This window comes from Mustelus asterias, chromosome 10 (genome assembly GCF_964213995.1).
Source record: "Mustelus asterias chromosome 10, sMusAst1.hap1.1, whole genome shotgun sequence".
Taxonomy (NCBI): domain Eukaryota; kingdom Metazoa; phylum Chordata; class Chondrichthyes; order Carcharhiniformes; family Triakidae; genus Mustelus; species Mustelus asterias.
In genome coordinates this window covers 15701210-15721509 of record NC_135810.1, presented here as the reverse complement: position 1 = coordinate 15721509, position 20300 = coordinate 15701210, and the positions used below count along the sequence as shown (strand labels likewise).

Here is a 20300-nt window from a genome sequence, read left to right as displayed (position 1 = left end):
GCCGAACCTTCAGATAGGTACCAATGTGCTTTGAGTAGAAGGTGCACAAAACAAGCAGCAGCAGAGCCATGAACCCTAACCTTACCGTCCAATGGTTGCTGTCACACAACCAAAGACAACAATCGCCACAAAGCTGGAGCTTAAAGCAGAAAGACATGGCAGCAAGTCAATGCCGGAGTAGGAGTGGGAGCACAGCAACCCATCAAATCACCAAAACACATGGCAGTGAGGTACAAGGGACCACAGTCAGGCAACAGAAGCCGAACCACAGGTTGAACTCATGGATGAGGAAGATATAAATATAAGGCGATACACCTTCAACTCCCAGGAAGACCATGCCATGGGTTTCCTCCGGGTGCTCCAGTTTCCTCCCACACTCCAAAGATGTGCGGGTTAGGTTGATTGGCCATGATAAATTGCCCCTGAGTGTCAGGGAGACAAGGAGGGTAAATATGTGAGGTTACAGGGATAGGGCCTGGGTGGGATTGTTGTCAGTGCAGGTTCGATGGGCCAAATGGCCTTTTTCTGCACTGTAGATTCTATGATATGATGATTCCACAGAGAAAGAAAACCTGAGTCCACTCTATGAATGAATGGAGTGAACATTCCCCCCCAGGAGGAATGGGACAAACCCACGGACCCATTGAGGCACATTTCTCTGCATTCGAGTTCCAGTTGAGTTTGCCAGAATGGGAAGATCCCGCTGGCATGAGGGGCCAGAAAATCCCACCCATGGTGTCCAAGTAAAGCAGACGGATTGTCAATAAAGGGCAATTCAACACTAAAGAGCGCAAGAGATGAATCAGCTGGAGACACCCTAGTTTTGAAATACTGAATACGACGGCAGGGATTTTACGACCTTGCTCGGGTGAGCCTTGTAAAATCCCACCCAAGGCCAACGGAGAAATCTGTTCTACGAGCCTTGCCTGCCCCAATTCCGGGGCTGGCTTGCCGGTAAAATGCCAGTGGAGAATTTCAACTCTGATCCAGTAAAATCTTTCCAAAGCAACTAAGTGGACCACTCCTCCAAACGTGACAGGAATAAGATCTGGAAGAATCATAAAACCCTCATACTGTCTGAATTTGTAAAGCTAGGGGCTGGGGGCGGGTATGTGTGTAGAGAAAGGATAGAATGTAAATGGTGATATTGTAAATATATGTAAATAAAGATTTGGGTGGGGGGAGGTGTAGTATAAGTGTGTTTGGCATAGAAAGGGTTAATATGGGAATGGGGAAACAATAACACCCACGTTATGATGAAGAGAGTCAGGTAATATTGGATAATAGTGTGGAGAGAGAGTCTAGTAGAATTCAGCATGAAAATAGCTCCTATTCTGGATTATATCTCGGACATTTGTATATAGTTATTAGTTGTTAATAAACATTATTTTCAACCAAGCAAACTTCTGAACCTCTTTTTGAGACCTACTGAACAACCCTTACAATGGGGGGAAGCTGGAGAGGGGGCCTTGGTACACTATAAAGAGAGAGAAGGTTTTGGGTGGAAGAGTGCGGCGCAGTACATTTAATACTTGATCGGTAGAGATGAACCAATAGCGTTTAAATCTTCTCGGCCTTTTGGCTAAGATCAAGTGTAGTATCGACATGCTGTGCTTGGTTGAAGTCATTGGGTTACATTTTAGCTTCATTTGAAGCAATTTTTAAAAGCGGCATCTCGGCCTTTTGGCTAAGATGCGAATGAGATCAAGCCTTGGAGGAGGAGCTATTCCTACTCCAATCAGCTTGGATCATGTAGATCAAGCCCAAGACAGGAGGTGAGAGCCCTGTCTTGTCAGCTTGGATCGGGAATGTCACAACTTGTGGAGACTCTGAATTGGACTTGATTTGATTGAATTGGAATAAAAATACAAAAAAAAATTAAAGGTTTACTGTTTCACAATAACAACATTAGATAGGCTACTTGCTACAGGATCTGACTCAATGTTCAAGCTCAAAGTAAGCTCAACAAGAGTATTTGAAGTTAGGTTTCTCGCCAAGTTGTCAAGTCCACAGCTGTCCATCTTAAATATGTCTGTTGTGTTGCAGTCATATTATTGCTGCTATGGGCTTCACAGTGTCTTATCCTTGACCCAAGGTACAATAAGGAACATTTGCTTCTCCCTGGTCACTTGTATTCACCTTGAGAACACGACAAAACGCATTGCCAGGGTGGGCCATACACTGTTGAGAGGGAGGAAATAGATGTTTAACCTTACCTTGTGCTCCAGCAGCCTCCAGGCAACTCACAGAAACCCTACAGTGTAGAAAGAGGCCATTCGGCCCATCGCATCTGCACCGACCACAATCCCACCCAGGCCCTACCCCCATATCCTACCCACTAATCCCTCTAACCTACGCATCTCAGGACACTAAGGGCAATTTTAGCATGGCCAATCAATCTAACCCGCACATCTTTGGACTGTGGGAGGAAACCGGAGCACCCGGAGGAAACCCACGCAGACACGAGGAGAATGTGCAAACTCCACACAGACAGTGACCCAAGCCGGGAATCGAACCCAGGTCCCTGGAGCTGTGAAGCAGCAGTGCTAACCACTGTGCTACCATTCTGAAGTGAAGAAGGATCGAACTGAACAGATACAGAAGAATCCTCACAAGAGTCCTGGCATGAGGTAAGCAAGAAAGGAGGGTCTGGGGAATTCAGTGTGTCCTACTGAGCCAATGATTGTTCGTGAATACCAGCAATCGTTGGACAAGTGGTCTGTCAATCAGGATAATCGATGTGGCAGATTGGCTACTTTGGACACTGACCATTCAGATTGAGATGATATTGGGCCTGCAAGCCCAGGCCTCCCAGGAATGTGGGCCCCAGTGATTAGCACAATGTACACCTCCCGTCACTCAGGCACTGGTGAGGCAACAACGATGGTTGGCTCCTTACTGGTGTAGGGACCAAGGGCACAAGCCATCACCAGTACCTGTTTCAAATGTTTGTTCTTCATGTGTCAGCATGGACAAAAAATCAATAGTGTTGCAGCATTGGGTGGTGGGAAGAAAGAGTCCAGGGTCAAACCTGTCATCTCCAACCCAGGACTCTGAAATTAACTAGTTCATTACAAACTCGGGCATGGTCTTGTAGGGTCCAAAATTGGGCTATGTGGTTGAATCTTAAATGTCCTTTTAAAATGACTGAGCAAGCCACTCAGGTCAAAGGCAATTGAGGATGGGCAATAAATGCTGGCCCAGCCAACGATGCCCACATCCCATGAACGAATAAAAAAAATCAACTGAAACACTGGAGGATACTATAATGACAATTTAAAGTTTTAATTCCAGTTCCAATAATCAAGAAGAAAGCATTTAGAAGTAATTTGCAGTGAGAACATTGGTTGTTTGTGCATTACTTTAACGAGAAAATATGTGTGTAGGTGGTTGTCAAATATGCTGATAGGAGAGAATATATAGAGCCCATCTTTGTAAAAATTATTTCATAGGAACTGTCAAAGCCAGCAATTGTCATGCACCCCTAATTGTCCAGTGGTTTGTTCAACCGTTTCAGAGGGTAGCTGAGAGTCAACCACATTGCTGTGGATCTGGAGCCACGTGTAGGTCAGACCGGTTAAGGACAGCCGATTTCTTTCCTTAAAGGACATTAGTAAACCAGATGCAATTGATGATAGTTTTCATGGTCACCACTACTGAGACTAGCATTGCATTCCAGATTTATTTACTGAATTTAAATTGCACTAGCTGCCGTGGTGAGACTTGAACCCATATCCTCAGAGTGTTAGTCTGGATTACTTGGCTACTGACATCACCATCTCGTCAGCCCTAAAGCTTCAAAATGTTGGACAACCTATCTCTGATAGCCCTCAATTGCAGGTTGATAACCTTTCCGAATTGCTAATAAAGAATAAATCTTGTTCTGAAAAGCTCCTCCACAAAAGATCAAGGTTGCATGGAAACAGATTTGATGCCTGTAACCATGGTTGAAGACACCCAGGGCGATTCTCACCGGCAAGTCCATGTGCTGCACTTGAGCGCTTAGTGGCTGCTGTATTTTCAGGTCCGTAGGAAACTGGCATTATGCTGGCATTACTTTCCTTTTTTTCTCAAAGAAATCCCTGCTGAATTTGTTTGTTTGACAGTAAAACTTGGCAGAGACTGATTTTATAAAAAAAAACGATGTCTCACAATTGCTCTGTAAATAAGACAACAGATGCTGTACTCAGTGGTGGCTTGGGTATAGGCTCCAAGAGAATCCCTTGCCGTTGGCCAGGAGGCACGTTCTCAGTGCATCTGCTGCTGTGAAATGGTGACCAGCAATGGGAGAAACTTACAGAAGATAACAATTCTCTTCAGGTTGCACCATATTACAACGTCAACACTGGCCACATAACCGGGCAAGTTCTAATATTATAAATACTCCATACTAAGCACGTTGTCATTTCGCATAGTATCACATAGAATCTCTATAGTGCAGAAGAGGCCATTTGGCCCATCGAGTCTGCACTGTTTTCTCTGACAGAGTATCTTACCTAGGCCTTCTCCCCTACCCTATCCCTGTAACCCCACACATTTACCATGGCTAATTATTCTAACCTACACATTTTGGGACACAAAAGGGCAATTTAGCATGGCCAATGCACCTAGCCTGCACATCTTTGGATGCTGGGAGGAAACTGGAGCACCCAGAGGAAACCCACACAGACACAAGAACATAGAACATAGAACAGTACAGCACAGAACAGGCCCTTCGGCCCACGATGTTGTGCCGAGCTTTATCTGAAACCAAGATCAAGCTATCCCACTCCCTATCATTCTGGTGTGCTCCATGTGCCTATCCAATAACCGCTTAAATGTTCCTAAAGTGTCTGACTCCACTATCACTGCAGGCAGTCCATTCCACACCCCAACCACTCTCCAAGTAAAGAACCTACCGCAGACATCCTTCCTACATCTCCCACCATGAACCCTATAGTTATGCCCCCTTGTAATAGCTCCATCCACCTGAGGAAATAGTCTTTGAATATTCACTCTATCTATCCCCTTCATCATTTTATAAACTTCTATTAAGTCTCCCCTCAACCTCCTCCGCTCCAGAGAGAACAGCCCTAGCTCCCTCAACCTTTCCTCATAAGACCTACCCTCCAAACCAGGCAGCATCCTGGTAAATCTCCTTTGCACTCTTTCCAGTGCTTCCACATCCTTCTTATAGTGAGGTGACCAGAACTGCACACAATATTCCAAATGTGGTCTCACCAAGGTCCTGTACAGTTGACAGTCACCCAAGGATGGAATCGAACCTGGATATCTGGAGCTATGAAGCAGCAGTGCTAACCACTGCGCTACTGTGCCACCCTTTCATTTTATTTATGATGGGGAGATGTCATACAACATGTAACCCCCACCATACTGCCTGGGTTTGCAAAATCCTACTAACTGTCCTGGCTTGAGACAATTTGCAGCTCTTTAACCTGTGATTATCCCCCTCTCCATTCTTGAATCTGTAAAGACTTGATTACCTGTAAAGACTCGCATTCCAACCATTCTTCACATTCTAATCTATAATTATCTTGCAATTGTGTCTTTGCCTATCTATGCCGTGTTTATGAACTTACCTCCACTCACCTGAGGAAGGAGCAACACTCCGAAAGCTCGTGATTCCAAATAAACCTGTTGGACTTTAACCTGGTGTTGTGAGACATTTACTGATTTTATATTTAAACATTTCAAGTCAAAAATTCTAATAAATAATTTTCATAATACTAGACTGTATAACATGATTTTGGTCTCCGATAACATCATCTTATGGGTGGAATTTTCATTCCTGCCAGTGGTGGGAATCGTAGTGACTGGGATCGGAAAATTTGGGGGAGGCCAAAAGCCAAAAATCCCATGGCGGGAAAACAAGTTGCAATCTTCCCCTCAACACTCTCATGGCGGATTCATGGCGAGGTGCCTTTCCCGCTGGTGATTGCTGCGATTGTAATTTGCGCATCATGAATTTTCATTGACAGGGTTGCAGAACGGAATCTTGACCCCCGCCCCCCACCCCCGAATCCGCCATCATGACTGCCAGCCTCTGAGTCACTTCAGTTAGTCTGCCTCTAATTCCACGAATGTGCCTGCCTCTCATTTCCCATATGAATCTCAAACAATGAAGTGTGCATCAGGCAGTGCAACAAAAGGCTCTGAATCATAGAAATCATAGAAACCCTACAGTGCAGAAGGAGGCCATTCGGCCCATCGAGTCTGCACCGACCACAATCCCACCCAGGCCCTATCCCCACATATTTACCCGCTAATCCCTGTAACCTACGCATCCCAGGACTCTAAGGGGCAATTTTTAAACCTGGCCAATCAACCTAACCCGCACATCTTTGGACTGTGGGAGGAAACCGGAACACCCGGAGGAAACCCACGCAGACACGAGGAGAATGTGCAAACTCCACACAGACAGTGACCCGAGCCGGGAATCGAACCTGGGACCCTGGAGCTGTGAAGCAGCAGTGCTAACCACTGTGCTACCGTGCCGCCCCCTCTGCTTTTGCCCCCTCCACTCTAACGTAATTCCCAGTGTGTTTGTTCTCTGTGTCGTCATCACATCTGATGTACAAAATCTTATTGGTGCATCCATGAAGCCTACCTGAATGGAAAATGGACAATGTCCGATTGCAGCAAAACCATGGGGGCGATTCTCGGAGCCTGCTGCACCGCTCTAGCTGCGCAACAGGCCAGAAGACGTCAGCGGAGGACGTTTCACGGGCTTCCTGCTGGGCGCCTGGGCCTCCACACATATCCCAGTCGAAGATTTCCAGCATTATCAGCTCTGGAAATCGGTGAGGAGCTAATTAAAATATGGAACTCTTCGTTTCCATGAAGCGGGTCCAGGACTGAATTCTCCGGGCTCCAGGCCTGCCAGCATGCCCCCCTGCCCTCAGGAGCGATTCACTCCAATGTGGTTTACAACAGTTCCCCACGAACGGGGAACAGGCGGCTGACTCTGCTGAAGGGAAGAGAGGCCATTGAGGTTCCCCCAGGAAGTTGAGGGCAAGGGGCAGTGCCCCTTGGCCAGTACCAGCCTGGCAGTGCCAACCTGGCACCCTGGCACTGCCCAAGGGGCAAACTGACAATACCCAAGGGGCACCTTGACATGGCAACACGGCACTGCCCACCAGGCATTGGGCAGTGCCAAGGGGTGGGGCCAGAGGGGGCATGGCCAATTGGGGGCAGGGTCTATTGGGGGGGGGGGGGATGATGAGGGTGGGTGGGGGGGTGGGTGGGGGGGGGGTCCCACTGCCACTCTGCATTCGGGACTGTGAGAGAGGGAGGATGGCAATCAGGTCTGGCCATCCGGGTGGGGGTGGTGTCAGGATGTGGGGAAGGGATCAGGGATGGCCAGCTGGGGGGGCCAGGGAGATCGGGGCTGGCTGGGGGGCGGTGGGGGGGACATCAGGGCTTGTCCGGGGTGATCCTAGAGGCCAGTGATTGGGGGGTTGCTATGCTGGCCAGTGATCGGGCTGACCAGCGGTCGGGAGGCCGGCAATGGGGGCCACTGCGCATGCGCCAATCTCCACTCTGACAGGCACAAGCGCAGTGGCCTGTTCAGCCCTATGCTGCCAGCCTCTCCAGCGGGAATAGGCCCCATCCACTAATTTCCAGACTGAATCACGCTTTGACGCTCTGTGATGCACAGAGTGTCAGAGATTCATTCTGAAAATTGCACTAAAAGCAGGAGTTACTCCCGTTTTCATGCATATTGGGGATTTAGAACCGTTTTGGGAGAATCCCGACCCATATTTTCTTGCTGTCTTGACTGACAATGTGTGGTTCTATATAGGAAAATAATCTGTAGCATTAACGTATTCAGAGAGCCAGCATGACTGTGCTCTATCTATTCTATGATTAACTCAGGTAGGAATAGCAAATCATATTTCAATCTATAATGAGTAATTTAAGAAAAAAATGTGCATTTGGTCCAATCCGGAAACTTTGCACTTGGATGTCAGAATAACAACATTGGAACATGCACTCTCTTAGTCTCCCTTTAATATTAACTATTTCTTTATCATAGAGTCCATACTGTACAGAGGGAGGCCATTCGGCCCATTGAGTCTGTACCTCAATCCCACCCGGGCCCTATTCCCATAACCCTCATTTACCCTGCTAATCCCCCTGACACTAGGGTTAATTTAGCATGGTCAATCAACCTAACCCAACCTTATGGGTGGCATGGTGGCACGGTGGGTAGCAGTGCTGCCTCTCAGCTCCAGGGACCTAGGTTCGATTCCCGGCTTGGGTCACTGTCTGTGTGGAGTTTGCACATTCTCCCTGTGTCTGTGTGGGTTTCCTCCGGGTGCTCCGGTTTCTTCCCACAGTCCAAAGATGTGCGGGATGGGTGCATTGGCCATGCTAAATTGCCCCTTAATGTCCCGGGATGTGTCGGTTAGAGGGATTAGCGGGGTAGCGGGGGTGGGCCTGTTGTCGGTGCAGACTCGATGGGCCGAATGACCTACATCTGCACTGTAGGATTCTATGATTTCTATGATCTTTGGACTGTGGGAGGAAACCGGAGAACCCGGAGGAAACCCACTCAGACACGAGGAGAATATGCAAACTCCACACAGACAGTGACCCAAGCCAGGAATTGAACCCGGGTCCCTGGTACTGTGAGGCAGCAGTGCTAACCATTGTGCCACCGTAAAATATACTTTAATCCTGGCTACTGCTGTAGATGCATGGCAATAATTTTCAGGTTTAGCACCTTGGTAACAATACGATGCTGGGTCACCGTTATAATTTTACACATGCTGAATTTGCAGTGGCATTTCAGAGAGACAAAGAGAGTTGACAGCAATTTGTTTTTTTATATAAGTGAATGGAATTAATTCTCAGAATTTCGTGACAGGTCGAGCTCCATATTTTTACAGGTTTAACCCCACCTGCTAAATTTCTGCAATGCATTGTGCTGGTGCAGGGTAACATTAATTCCAATGTCTCTGCATCACCATTAAAAGGCACTATATAAATGTGAGTTGTATTCGTATCCTGGTAAAAATAGAACCAATTTTCTCTTGGAAAATATTAGAATCAAGCCACAACAACTTAACTGGTGTTCAATCAAATGTTTTGATTTGATTTATTATTGTCACATGTATACAGTGAAAAGTATTGTTTCTTGTGCGCTACACAGACAAAGCATACCATTCATAGAGAAGGAAAGGAGAGAGTGCAGAATGTAGTGTTACAGTCATAGCTAGGGTGTAGAAAGATCAACATAATACGAGGTAGGTCCATTCAAAAGTCTGATGGCAGCAGGGAAAAAGCTGTTCTTGAGTTGGTTGGCACGTGACCTCAGACTTTTGTATCTTTTTCCCGACGGAAAGTGGAAGAGAGAATGGCCGGGGTGTGTGGCATCCTTATTTATGCTGGCTGTTTTTATGAGGCAGCCGGAAGTGTAGACAGAGTCAATGGATGGGAAGCTGGTTTATGTGATGAACCAGGCTTCATTCATGACCCTTTGTAGTTTCTTGCTGTCTTGGGCAGAGCAGGAGCCATACCAAGCTGTGATACAACCAGAAAGAGTGCTTTCTATGGTGCATTTGTCAAGGCTGGTGAGAGTCGTAGCGGACATGTCAAATTTCCTTAGTCTTCTGAGAAAGTAAAGGCGCTGGACTTTCTTAACTACAGTGTTGGCATGGGGGGGCAAGACAGTTTGTTGATGATCTGGACACCTAAAAACTTGAAGCTCTCGACCATTTCTACTTCGACTGAAGGTATTTGCCGGATGGCATTGGAGGAAATAAAATAAAATTTTAGAGCATGACTAATGTTAAGGAAACAGAATATTTTTCCATTGTTATTATATTTGAGGACAAAAAAAAGCTGGCAAACTGAGAGGAGATTTGTATGGTAATGTAGGAATTAGGCCATTCAGCCCTTCGAGCCTGCTCTGTCGTAATAGGCTGGGGACAAATGTTCAGTGGTCTAGGTTGAGGGGAAAAGCGTGACATGTTTGAGAGTAACAATAGAATCCCTATGTTGCAGAAGGAGGCCATTCGGCCCATCGAATCTATACCCAACTCTCCGACAGAGCACCTTACCCAGGCTGTATCCCTGTAACCCCACATATTTACCCCGCGAATCCTCCTAACCTGCACATCTTTGTACACTGTGGGGCAATTTAATATGGCCAACCTACCTAACCTGCACATCTTAACTCTCTTTGGACTGTGGGAGGAAATCGGAGCACCCAGAGGAAACCCACGTAGACTCGGGGAGAATGTGCAAACTCCACACAGACAGTCACACAAGGTTGGAAGCGAATCCGGGTCCCTGGCACTGTGAGGCAGCAATGTTAACCACTGCACCACTGTGCTGCCCCAATAAGGTCTGAGAAAGTTGTATAATTAAATTTATAAAACTGGGACCCTTTCATAGAAATAAAAATCAGAGGTTAGATTATGAAGGAAAAGCCTGTTCATGTTTGATAACTTAAAGTTATCACTTGGTTTGACATGATGCGAGTGTGAGCTTCTCTTGATGCCACTTTTAAATCATACTTCATAAAACAGTTTTCTCATGTATTTTTAATGAGGCCTCCTGTGGTTTATATTGGAGCACACCGAGGACTGATGACTGAAATAGTTTTCTGTTTGTCCAGAGAGAATTAAATATTCCCACATTAGGTACAACACAGATTTAGTGCAACATTTTGAATGTCCTCAGCCCCACCCTGGTGGAACCTGCATTCTGCAGTACGACTAATGTCCTTTAGGGAAGGAAATCTGCCGTCCTTACCTGGTCTGGCCTACATGTGACTCCAGAGCCACAGCAATGTAGTTGACTCTCAATTGCCTCTGAACAAGGGCAACTAGGGATTGGCAATAAATGCTGGCCAGCCAGCGACACCCATGTCCCTCAAATGAATAGAAAAAGTATGACTGATTCTTTCTTTCTTATTTTCCCTTTGGCATCGTGGCACAGTGATTAGCACTGCTGCCTCACGGCGCCAGGGACCTGGGTTCAATTCCCAGCTTGGGTCTTTGTCTGTGCGGAATTTGCACGTTCTCCCCGTGTCTGTGAGGGTTTCCTCTGGGTGCTTTAGTTTCCTCCCACAGTCCAAAAGACGTGCTGGTTAGGTGCATTAGCCATGCTAAATTCTCCCTCTGTGTACCCAAACAGGTGCCTGAGTGTGATGACTGAAGGATTTTCACAGTAACTTCATTGCAGCGTTAACGTAAGCCTACTTGTGACTAATGAATAAACTAAAGATTAAAAACTGACCTTCATCACATCTTGTAAAAAAAAGTCATCAAATTGACATCAGTTGTAATAAAGTGGAAGTCACTTTTGTTCTTTGGACTGGTGCCTACTGGGAAATTGGTTGAATCTGCTCAAATTCACTTAATTTAGGATCTTACTTAAGAGTTAGAGACAAAATGAGACATGAGAGTATGTGGAGTGTGAAGGGGTTGTGGGGGAGGAGAGTTGGGGGGGAATGGGGGCGGGAGGTGAGTGGGTAATGAGGGAGTGGGTGTCGGTGGGTTTGAGGGCTCCTAATTGTTATCTGACAGAAGAAGCGCCCATGATGCTAGTGGTGTTTTTGAATATCTACAGGTTGCAGTATCTGGCACAATTTGTCTCATCCTGTTGGGATTATCAGTCCCCACCCACAACTCTTGGCATGTAAACCACAGTGAGATATATACATCAATTGTGCCTCTTGATCTGGAAAATCCCTTACCCTCACCTGAGGCCGGGCAACAGAGGGGACAGGACCAAGGGTAGGTTCACTGTGCTCTGGAGGATCCTTCATACTCCGATCGGTCATGTGGACCTGGTCAGAAATTCCATTGCATTGGCTCAAAGAGGAAGGCGATTCTGCTCTGTGTACTGTAGGACCAGCTACACCGCCTCACCACTCCAATCAGTTCACATTTAGCCAGTGGTGACCAATTAAATGGCCGGCACAGAGGCTGTCCTTCTAAATCAAAGGGCCAACAGATAAGTAATCCCGATAGTGCCTGTGAGAGGCAAGGTTTTTACACAGAGGGTGGTAAGTGCCTGGAATACGCAGTCAGAGGAGGCGCTGGAAGCAGATACAATAGCAATGTTTAAGAGGCATCTTGACAGATACATGAATAGGCAGGGAATAGAGGGATACGGACCGTGTAGAGGCAAAAAGTTTTTAGTTTAGAAAGACATCCTGTATCGGTGAAGGCTTGGTGGGCCAAAGGGCCTGTTCCTTTACTGTGTTGTTCTTTATTCTCCCTGGTATATAGGCCTCAATACAGGTCATGGTTTGATAAATAACTCTTAAGCCCAAAAGCCATTCCAAAATAATGCATTGGGTCAAACTGTGCAGAAGCAGGGCATCTTGTGATATGCATCATTAATAAGCTTTTTCCCTGCACCCATCTGTTCAAATGTTTTGCACTGTAACGTGTGAGCTGATAACAGTGTGATGAGGGCCACCAGGTATCAGGGACCTTTGTGGACATCAAGGCTTACAGTGTGAGTCCTGACGATTGAGAAATAAACAGGGGAAGGAGTAAGAAGGAGCATGAGTTAAAGTGGACAAATTCAACATCAAATCAGATACAGAAAGAGAGATAAAGTGAAGGAAAGAAAGGTTAGATTCAGAGAGAAATTAAAAAGAGGCTAAAAGGAAAATGGGCGGTGGGGGGATGGAAATTAGCTTTTTAAAATCGCAAAGAACAATTGATTACATACTGGAATGAGCTTCAACATTTAAAATTTGCCCTTTGAGCGATTGGTCAACATTGCATTAACAATGATCACTTCTGCGGGAATATAATGAACGTTTAATAATCACCCAAGCTATTGAAAATAATGGATAGGCTAAAGGCATGATAGCATCTGGGGGAAGCAAATGATAAAAGCCAGCAAGTTCTGGAGATGCGCAAGCCACCATGTATCTCGAGCTCCCCGACCTTGTTGGCTGCTCCGTGTGTATTAGTGGTGGTGTGTACCATCGACATGCCCCTAATGTGCCAGTAAGATTCGGTCTGACAAATTTTGCAGCTGTCATATGTTTAACATTGTTATTTTTAATAAAATCATCCGTGACTTTTCATCCTTGTAGGCCCAGATATATTACTATAGAAGTGATAATGGTACAAAGAGGCTTATAGCATTGTTAATGCAAAACAATATTCTCCCTTTCACACAGCTGAGAATGTAACAATTTGTCCATCCTTCTAAACCTTTAGGTAAATTGCTCAGGAAGTCAGTGCCTGGAATCCTTGCAGGGGGCAGTGCATGCCTGATACAGACACCTCCAGTAGCTTTGCTGATAAAAGGGAGGGGATAACCCAGCTGAGAGGTGACCTTTTAAACTTCTTCTAATTCAATTTGTAAAATATTTCATTCACTGTGAAGTATTGCACTATCACCCCCCCTCCAGAGATTTATTTTTATAACAAAGCAGACTTGCATTTGAAGTAGAATATTGTTATAAAAATGCTGCCATTTATTATTAATGATCCTATCACACTTAAGTATGGAAATTGATTGTTTCTTCACTCTGTTCTGCTCTATACATTTGCCAATATTTGACGAAGTGTAGCATGTTTCTAATTAATGGCCTTAAGATTTTAAAGGATTTTTATATGCTATGGGTCCAGAAATTTCTTGTGATATCAGGGACCTAGATTGGTGCCCGCCTGTGCTGGTACTGCTAGCGTTAGTAGAATGGCCCTCCATGTGCACTGGTCAGGTAGCTACTAATGCCACTTTTGTGTATCCCTTTTGGGCTTGCCTTTGGAAACCTCTGTTCACATCAATATATTCTGGGGTGGAATGGTGGCACAGTGGTTAGCACTGCCACCTCACAGTGCCAGGCACCCGGCTTCGATTCCCTGGCTAGGGTCACTGTCTGTGGGGAATCTGCATGTTCTCCCCGTGTCTGCGTGGGTTTCCTCCGGGTGCTCCGGTTTTATCTCACAGTCCGAAAGACGTGCTGGTTAGGTGCATTAGCCATTCTAAATTCTCTCTCAGTGTAACCCGAACTGGCACTGGAATGTGGCGACTAGGGGATTTTCACAGTAACTTCATTGTACTGTTAATGTAAGCCGACTTATGTCACTAATAAAAAATATACATAAATTGTTTCTACTACCTCATGAAGAACCATTCCTGTCCCACTCCATCCTTGAGCATTGAATCTCCATATCCCTGAACAAAAGAACACAAAGGATCTTCGTGTGACGTGGGTAAGTATGAGGTTGTGCACTTTGGTAGGAAGAATGGATGCATAGACTATTTTCTAAATGGGGAGAGAATTCAGAAATCAGAGTGCAAAGGGACTTGGGAGTCCTAGTTCAGGATTCCCTTGAGGTTAACTTGAAGGTTGAGTTGGTAATTGGGAAGGCAAATGCAATGTTAGCATTCATTTTGAGAGGACTAGAATACAAAAGCAGGGATGTACTGCTGAGACTTTATAAGGCTCTGGTCAGACCACATTTGAAATATTGCAAGCAATTTTGGGCACCGTATCTAAGGAAGGATGTGCTGGCCTTGGAGAGGGTCCAGAGGAGGTTCACAAGAATGATCCTGGGAATGAAAGGCTTGACACATTAAGAGATTTTGAGGACTTTGGGTCCATACTCGATGGAGTTTAGAAGGACTTGGGGGCGGGATCTCATTGAAATTTACAGAATACTGAAAGACTTGGATAGAATGGACATGGAGAAGATGTTTCTATTAGTAGGAGAGACTAGGATCCGAGTTACAGCCTCAGAGTAAAGGAACCGAGATGAGGAGGAATTTTCTCAGGCCACTACCCTCAGGCAGAGGGTAGTGAATCTGTGGAATTCATTGCCACAGAAGGCTGTGGAGGCCAGGTCATTGAATGTATTTAAGACAGAGGTAGATAGGTTCTTGATTGGTAAGGGGATCAAAGGTTATGGGGAAAAGGTGGGAAAATGGGGTTGAGAAACATACCAGCCATGATCGAATAGTGTAGCAGCCTCAATGGACTGAATGGCCTAATTCTGCTCCAATATCTTAGTCTTCAGAACTGCTTATGTGGCTTGGAAACCACTCCAAGTCCTCCCCACCTCTCCCACAACTGATTCTAAGATTAATGTTTGTAGAGACCAGAAAATCTCCATTCACTTTATGAATTGGTTGTTGCGACACAACCACGCCCAAGTGGAGATCGAGGCTCAGAATTATTCGATTTTGAACCTTGTTCATGGGCTGATATTTGCCTTTTAAGGCATAGATGAAAGTTCCTGACACTGCGGAATTAGCCTGCAGACTCTGTCCTTTCACTGCTTGAGTCATGATGAGAGAATAAAAGGGAAAGGCTTGTTTTTATATCTCACTTTTCACAGCGATTGGAAGTCTCCAAAGCACGGTAAAACCAATAAAATGCATTTTGCATAGAGTCACTGCTGTAATGTCGGAAACAGCAGAGATATTCACAAATAGCAATGTGATAATGACCAGATCATCTGTTTTATTTGAGTGATATTAGTTGAGGGGTAAGTATTGACCAGGACACCAGGAACATCTCCCCTGCTCTTTCTCAACATAGTGCCATGGGGTCTCTTACAATCACCTGAGCAGACAAACGGGACCTTGGTTTAACATCTTATCTGAATGATGGCACCTCAGTACTGCATTGGAATGTCTACCTTGATGCCTGTGCTCATGCTCTGGAGTTTTTAAATTTTTTTAATGTTTACTTATTAATGTCACAAGTAGGCTTACATTAACACCGCAATGTGGTTACTGTGAAAATCCCCTAGTTGCCACACTCTGGCGTCTGTTCGGATATGCGGAGGGACAATTTAGCATGCTCAATGCACCTAACCAGCATGTCTTTTGGACTGTGGGAGGAAACCAGAGAACACGGAGGAAACACACGCAGACACGGGAAGAACGTGCAAATTCCGCACAGACAGCGGCCCAAGTCGGGAATTGAACCCAGGTCCCTAGCGCAGTGAGGCAGTAATGCTAACCACTGTGCCACTGTGCCACCCTTAGTGGGAGCGGAACTTGAAGCTGGACTATTCTGACAAGTGGAAGTGACACACTGTGATCATGTGGAGCATTCATAAAGTGCACAGGCATTCTCATTTGTAGGTCCTTAATGCCTGTGGTATTAGGATGGCAAAGCTCAGCAGCAATACTCATTAGTGAGCACAGTTTTCTTGCAGACATGAAGATCCTTCTGTATCACTTTGGGAGTTCCTTTGCATTTCATTTAACATGCACAAAACCTAGAAGTTAAATAAGCATTGTAGGATATTACATTGGATACAACTTTAAATTGCTTTCTGACGTTGCTTTCTGTGAGAGGATGTCCAATGTATCTAATTGAAGGGATCTGGTCTACTATTCATCCAAGTCTTTAATTGGATAATTCTCAACAAAGTCAAGTTTGTTGGAGAAACACATCAAAATTATAATGTGTGTTATGGCCAAACGAGGAGGCCAAATAACTCCCCAATGATACCACCACCAAGTCTAGCTGTAATAGGTTTTGATAAAGTTTTTAGAAGTACAAAGGTATTTATTTGTTATCTGTGTTTTAATCATTTAATGCGTCCATTACAAAGAAACTAGTCTGGTAGGCTTTCCTGCGGTTAAAACAAAAAGAGATTCATTTTCGTTGAGTTAAAAACCCACCCAGGCAAATATATACAAAATATTTAACAAGTTAACATGCACGCACTTTACAAGCTACACTGTAGGTAGTTACTTCCCTAGCCAAATTAAATTTTAATGCTGCGAGGTTAAAATAAGAGATTTCTCTGTTTATGAATCCTTTGCTGAATGCTGTGGCTGTGGTAGCAAAGTTTGTCTTTCGATTCCGAACATGAGTTGAAGCTCACGTGACTGCAATTGCTGGAGACCATTTCTTTCATATACACAATCTGTCTTTTCCAAAAGTCAAGGAGTTTTACAGGAGGTCCCCTTTGACGGAAAATTCTCTGGGTGGGATTTTATGGCCTCGCTTATCCCGAAACTGTAAAATCCCGCCTGGGGTCAACGGACCTTCCCATGCTGCGCTCCATGCCCACTCCGATTCCCGTGGCGGGCCGGTAAAATTCTGGCCTCTGTCTCCGTGCTGGATGTTTTAATTAACAGAGATAAATGGCGATAACCTGCAAGAGGAGAGAATGGGGAGAGTACGACTGTCCCTTTGGCAGGCTCTTCCAGACACTGGCTTATTGTGTTAAAGAGATTTCAAAATAGTTACTTCAGTCACATGACCATAATGATTTCAGAGGGATTTATTTATCTGATGTCTGAAATTATGGTTGCTTTTATTTCATGATTGGTGATGATTCGATTCAGTAATGTCCCAGCCATTTACTCTCTGATTGCATCATTATCCATCTTGATTGGAGAAGAAAACACCTTTCATGAAGTATTATTTTAGAAGACTTTCTGTCTCCACTAGAGAGGTAATTTTATAGAAAGGTAAATGTTCCACCTGGTATATTTTTCAGGAAATCCTTTTGACATCATCAGGTGTGACATTCCATGAGGGTATCTGGCAATGTCTGAATTTTTATTCACATTGGAACTTTCCAGAAGCTGGCAAAGTTGCAACACCAGATGTCAGGTGAGTTGTGGCAGCCAACTATAGTCAGTGGGCGGGAGTTTATGGTCTCGTTAGTCCCGAAATGGTAAAATCCACCTGAGGTCAATGGACCTTTCCACGGTCCATCCCTCACCTGCTCCGATTCCCATGGCGGGCGGGACGGTAACATTCCAGCCAGTATCTTTTCTGGCTTTTAAAAAGTGATTTTTAAATAGTTCAGTATATGTTTGGTCAGCTGGTGAAAGTACAGATTGATATCACACTTGCATCGTGACATATGATAAAGTGTGTACGACTGGCACTTCGAGATCAGCTGCAATGATTGACCTGAATGCTTGACCTATCTCCATAAGCTTCACTTTTTGAAAGCAAACTGAGTGTGCATTGTTTAAGAAGTAGCATTTTAAAAAATGCATTCGTGGGACATAGGTGTCGCTGGCTGGGCCAGCATTTATTGCCCATCCCGAGTTGCCCTCAAGCTGAGTGGCTTGCTAGGCCATTTCAGAGGGCAGCTGAGAGTCAACCACATTGCTGTGGCTCTGAAGTCACATGTAGGCCAGACCAGGTAAGGACAGATTTCCTTCCCTAAAGGACATTAGTGAACCAGATGAGGTTATTCCGACAATCGACAATGGTTTCATGGTCATCAGTAGATTCGTAATTCCAGATATTTTTTTTCATTGAATTCAAATTCCACCACCTGCCATGGTGGGTTTTGAACCCAAGTTCCCAGAACATTAGCTGAGTTTCTGCATTAATACTCAAGCGATAATACCACTAGGCCATCACATCTCCCAGTTGCCGGAGATGAATATAATCAGTTAGGACTATACTATCCGTGTTTACCCAACAAGGGTTACAAAATGGAAAACCTATTCAAATAATAGAAGTATGTAGTATTAGTTACCACATGGTCAATGTCTTATTCCTATGCCCATTCCTGGTGACTTTGAGGTCTCCTAATATTATCAGTTCTAATGAATTATGAATGATTTTTGTTTGCCTTCTTTTGTTCTTCAGCTGGCAGTCCTGTTCATGCCATATTGCAACATTCGCCATAGGATAAAGTAACTCAATGAGTATTCTTTCTCATCAAGATGATTATCTTTCTCTTAAAGTTTATAAAGGGCATGTGTTCTTGGTTAACAAAAGTTCTTAAAGAGTACTATGAATTTTAGGACAGGTGAACAGCTAAAACAAAGTATTTTGCGACTGTGCCTGTTCTGCTGCTTGATCCAGACGCTCCTATATTATTCCCAATGCTTAATAAACTTTAATCAGTTTCAGTCTGAACCATATCACCTATCATTTTATTTAACTGCAATTTCAGTGAGATCAGGAGTTCCTGGGGATAGCCCATGCTGTTTCTTGTGCACAAACCAATGAAAAAAATATTAATTTTTACCCTGTGCTTACTACATCTGAAGTATGTTGCATTAAAGGGTCAAGTTTCAGATCAAAAGGGATTATTGGCTTATCTATGGAAGCTAACTTTTATGTTCAGCATAAATAGAAAATATTGACAAAAAGCATGAATCGTAATAATGTGCCATTGATTCTCCACTGATGAAAAGATATTTTGTACATCTATTTGTATTTTATATATTGTAGCCAGCATAGAGGCAAGAAATGCAATTCTCTGAAGTTGACGTGTTACTGGGAGTCGAACACTTGATGAAAGAAAGATTTCTGACCATAGCCCTCAGAGTTGAAAGCTAACATAGAAAATTAGGTTACGACAGGAGGGAATATTAAGAGATATATCAAGCATTTCCATCAATCCACTGGCGTCAAGAAGTAGAGAGTTGCACCATTGAAAGATCACAAAGTTGACATGATATGAACTGACAAAGGGCTGACGAGAGGAAATAAAAAAACAAAATGTGCTGGAAATGCCGAGTTGGTCAGGAACAGAATTAAAATTTCAGGTCCACGAATTAACATCAGAATTCCTAAGAAGCTTGTGTAGAACTTTGGTGAGGCCACAGCTAGAGTACTGTGTGCAGTTCAGTTCACCAATTTATAGGAAGGATGTGATTGCACTCAAAGGGGTGCAGAGGAGATTCATCAGGATGCTGCCTGGGATGCAAAATTTAAGCTATGAGCAGAGGCTGGATAGGCTTGGGTTGTTTTCATTGGTGTGGAGATGCCGGCGTTGGACTGGGGTGAACACAGTAAGAAGTCTCACAACACCAGGTTAAAGTCCAACAGGTTTATTTGGTAGCAAATACCATAAGCTTTCGGAGCACTGCTCCTTCGTCAGATGGAGTGGAAATGTGCTCTCAAACAGGGCACAGACACAAAATCAAGTTGCAGAATACTGATTAGAATGCGAATCCCTAAAGCCAGCCAGGTCTTAAAGGTACAGACAATGTGGGTGGAGGGAGCATTAAACACAGGTTAAAAAGATGTGTACTGTCTCCAGACAGAACAGCTAGTGAGATTCTGCAAGTCCAGGAGGCAAGCTGTGGGGGTTACTGATAGTGTGACATAAATCCAACATCCCGGTTTAGGCCGTCCTCATGTGTGCGGAACTTGGCTATCAGTTTCTGCTCAGCGACTCTGCGCTGTCGTGTGCCGTGAAGGTCGCCTTGGAGAACGCTTACCTGAAGATCAGAGGCTGAATGCCCGTGACTGCTGAAGTGCTCCCTCACAGGAAGAGAACAGTCTTGCCTGGTGATTGTCGAGCGGTGTTCATTCATCCGTTGTCGTAGCGTCTGCATGGTTTCCCCAATGTACCATGCCTCAGGACATC

The 20300-nt window shown here is 44.7% G+C and overlaps 1 non-coding gene across 1 annotated transcript; it reads left to right on the top strand.

Moving 5' to 3' along the window:
• Nucleotides 1-1562: 1562 nt before the first annotated feature.
• LOC144500172 (U2 spliceosomal RNA) lies at nt 1563-1761 on the top strand. The gene has a single exon (XR_013498949.1). It is a non-coding gene; the product is annotated as a U2 spliceosomal RNA (small nuclear RNA).
• Nucleotides 1762-20300: the final 18539 nt, after the last annotated feature.